This window comes from Hippopotamus amphibius, chromosome 2 (assembly GCF_030028045.1).
Source record: "Hippopotamus amphibius kiboko isolate mHipAmp2 chromosome 2, mHipAmp2.hap2, whole genome shotgun sequence".
NCBI lineage: Eukaryota > Metazoa > Chordata > Mammalia > Artiodactyla > Hippopotamidae > Hippopotamus > Hippopotamus amphibius.
The window spans coordinates 227,874,263-227,878,069 of NC_080187.1; the positions used below are offsets into that span (position 1 = coordinate 227,874,263).

General features: G+C 52.8%; 1 long non-coding RNA gene across 1 annotated transcript; it reads left to right on the forward strand.

Annotated features, from left to right (window-relative positions):
- The first annotated feature begins 1,051 nt into the window (after positions 1–1,051).
- Positions 1,052–3,570, forward strand: LOC130843901 (uncharacterized). The gene is made up of 2 exons (XR_009051091.1): positions 1,052–1,578; positions 3,143–3,570. It is a non-coding gene; the product is annotated as an uncharacterized LOC130843901 (long non-coding RNA).
- Positions 3,571–3,807: the final 237 nt, after the last annotated feature.

Consider the following 3,807-nt stretch of genomic DNA (forward strand, 5'->3'; position numbering starts at 1 on the left):
AGCGTCACACATGTGGGTTTGCCAGAGTTCTGAAGGTGCGCAATTCAGTCAACATGTAAGGGGCCTCTGGCGCTCAGCTCTGTGCTTCACGCTGTGGAGGGTACAGAAGTCCCTGGGGCTGGGTAAGAGTTGTCAAAGCGGTGTCCACCCAAAGGGAGACCCAAAGAGAAAGAATTCCACTGTCAGGAGACTGGGGAATCTTGATCCTTCAGAACACCTATTTTTGTATTAAAGTTTCTGAGAAGTCCTGTTGTAAAGGAATTCTGCTGCCTTTTTTTAACCCACCATTTTCCAAACTCAGCATGACATTGACCGTGGACTCTTCTCATAGCGTTCCTACTGACATCTCAAGGAACCAATTAATGTCTTTTGGAATACAGTTTAGGAAATGATTTAACTGGTTTTCGACCTAGTGAGGCACATAACCTCTAAGGAGCATCTGGACATCGGTGGTGGGCTTTTGGGTTATTACAAAGAGAGGGAGGTGCTATGGCATTACTGCTATCGGTGGTGGCGGCAGGGAGGTGCGCCAGGCCTCCTGCAGTGCAGCCCTGCATGCCCTCCGCGTCCCCCGTCCCACCCACAAGCGGTGGTCGGACAAGTGCTCAGCGCTGAGTTTCCAAACCCCCCTCTGCAGGTTCCAAGCCCTGCCGGCTATCTGCTTGGTCCCCTGGTTCCTGGCTCCGTCTTGGTGGGCTGCCCCCACAGGTTACTGGAGACCTTTTGCGGGTCTGGCGGAAGCAAGCAGCGGGCAGGCTCCATGTTCCATCTCCTCTGGAGAGGAAAAGGGGGCTCAAACCTGAGTGGAAACCCCTGGCGCTTAGCCAAGGTCAGGGCCATGGGAAGGAACGTGAGACGGGCGGGGGCAGCCCTCCATCCTTCCGGGGGAAGCGAGACTCCAGCGTTACAACCTGCAGCTCGGAGTCGGGGGATTCGGGCTGTCCCTGCTTCTGTCAAAACAGAAAACGCCCATGGCAACCGGCTGGTGTTGCCTGAAACCACGGAGTGTGTGTCACAAAACAAGGGTGCCTCGTTGATAGTCACCCGGGGAGAGTCTGGCCCCTCCCTGGGGCTGGCGGGCGGGGTTCTGCCGAGCTGGGGGGGTCCGGGCACCGTCGCCCCTACAGGGTGGAGCCGTGGCCCAGCCGCTCGAGGGATCGAGGGCAGCATCCTCTCCCGCACGGGGCCTGGCGAGCGACGTGGCTTGTGATGGAGAAGGGCGGTCATCCCGTCCGCCTCCTGCCCTACACACAACGAAAGCAGCGCCTGTAAATCTGCTCGTTGCAGGACAAGCCCCGTTTCTGCTCTGTGATATGCATGGTTGGGGCGTGTTCTCTGCAGCCGTCAGGACGGCCCTCTCCCAGGAAGCTGCTTCTGTGCCTGTTCACTTCCTCTCTCTCGCTCAGGATGAGTGTGGGTGATGAGGGCGGGGGGCAGGGGGCGGGGTTTTTGTGTTGTTTTTTTTTATTTCCAAAACGACCTTTAGTGCAAAGTCCCGCCAGGTGTACAGTCCAGAAGTCCCATTTTATAGGCAAGGACACCGAGAACCAGTGGATCAAATTTAAGGTCATCCTGCTGGTGAGTTGCCAAGCCGGGTAGAGAACCCTGGGGCCCCACACCTTGGGCATTTGGTCTCCCAATTCACCATCACGTTCCCTTCTTTAACACCCATTGAAGCAAAATGTTGTTGACGTTTCTCCTTGTTAAAAATAATATTTAAATCTTGTGGGGGGAGGGGCAAAGCCCCCTTTCCTATTGAATGAAAGCAATGTGTAATGAGCCCACCGCGGGGCTCTCTGGGGGAAGGTAAGTTTGACTATTTACAGTATTAATTAGAGTCCAGACATGCGTAATCCTGTAAAATTAGATGAGACTATGTAGAAACTGTTAAAATGTAAACGACTTTTCTGTTTAGTAGAGATGCAAATGATTTCTCTCTGGTAGGGAAAAATAACCCCAAAGGTTATAGTTCTGTTGGCCCTGTAGGACGTGAGCCAGTTTTGTGTCTGCCTTTGCATTACTTTCTTCAGCATTCCTTTTTGCTCTCTGAGTGCACAACATCTTTGTTCCCGTAGCCGCTAAAACCCAGCCTTGCCACCCGTCTACATTCGCTCCTCAAATAAATGAAGTCGTGGGCACACGGTCCCCACCTCTGTCCAGGCTCATGCCCGCCTTTCTCTGCAGCCATCACCAGTCCACAGGCAGCTTGAAAGGCACACTGAACACTCACTGCTGATTCATTCTTTGACCCAAGGGGCGCACACACAAGGCGTCAGGGTGGACCTAGGGATACGCGCTCACCGCCTTTGCTCAGTAAAGGGCATCTCTGATTGTCAGAAACACGCCAGACGGTCAAAAGTATACAAACGGCACACGTTACTCCGAGCAGTCTCTGCCCTTCTCCTCTCACACTGTCAGCACACCATGTCTGCCATCAGGGGCTGGAGGCTCTGGCCCTCAGGAACACCTGCTGCACCTTCAGTCCCTGCAAAGAACTTCGGCCGGCACACGGAATCAGACCCGTGACCCTGCCACCCTGGGCCCTGCACTTGGTCCAAGCAGCTGCCCACTTCTGTGTGGCCAGCCAGGGACACCTCAGCCAGAGACACCAATGAGATCCTCTTACGTGGCAAACTTGACAAGGAGACTTAGAGGGAACCCTTGTTAGTAAAGGAGACAGAGACGGAGCAGGCATTTGAGGTCCTGAAGCAGCGGAAGTGTAAATAAGCAGCAGGAAGAACAGAGGCAGAGGCGGAGTCGCCCAGTTGCCCCACTGACAAAGCAGGACGGCAGGGATGGATGGGGCCTCCTTCTCGGCTGGCAAGATGACGGAGTGTCTGTTTCTCAGGGCTGTGTTTGATCTTGAAAGACCTCTTGGTTCCTGAACTACATCTGGGGGTCCGTTGGGCTCCACACAGGTTCTGTGCGGTTTGTCCTGTGTTGCCGTTAGACCGACCGGTCATCTGGTCTATGGCCCTTACTTCCTTATCTATGTGTGGCGTTAAAATCAACCCTCTAGTGCTTAAGGGAACTTAGTGGCTCTCTGCTCCTTCCAATCTAAGACCTGACTCACCTTCTCATCTTTTTGAATACCGTAATAAGTTAAATAATAACGCAGGACTCTTTATGACCTTTTGTTCAGCCACCTCTCTCCAGATTCATCAAGAGTTTTCCAGGAAAGAGCAAGTTTCCCTGCTTGGAGCTGCCCTTCCGCTCAGCGCTCCTCCGTTCATTCCTGCTGGGTTATTGGTTCTCTCGTTCATTCTCTCCACGAGCACACGTGAATTCTGAAACCAACAGGGCCGCATCCATGCTTTGAAGGAGCTCACCGTCTTGCGAGCACAGCGTTTTAGGTGGGGTGAGCGCAGGAGTGAAGAGAAGGGTGGGGGCGCTGGGACCTGGGGCGTCAGAGTGGGGGCAGGGAAGCCTGCTCCTGGGCCCTACGGTCTGCACTGGCCGCGTTTCCTCCCGCCTTCCCACGGATGCTGGCTTCCATGCCTCTGGCCTGGAACCACATGTAATCAAAGCCATATGTTCTACTTGGATTAATTAAATGGTGGCCTCAGCAAATTTCTGGTGTTGCTTCTGATGTTTTGTGTTATAATATCATTAAAATTTGTTACTGGGCACCGTTTGTTATGTTTAACCCTAAGGCTTAGATAATATTAGTCAATAAAGTTTACATGTTGAGAGGCTTCTGGTCTTGATTTTTAAAAGTCAGGATTCTTTTTCATTTATTCCATGAGAACATATCTTCTCTAAGTTGAACCTGGGAGGGTCCACCGTTCTCATTTTCCTGAGAGGTGA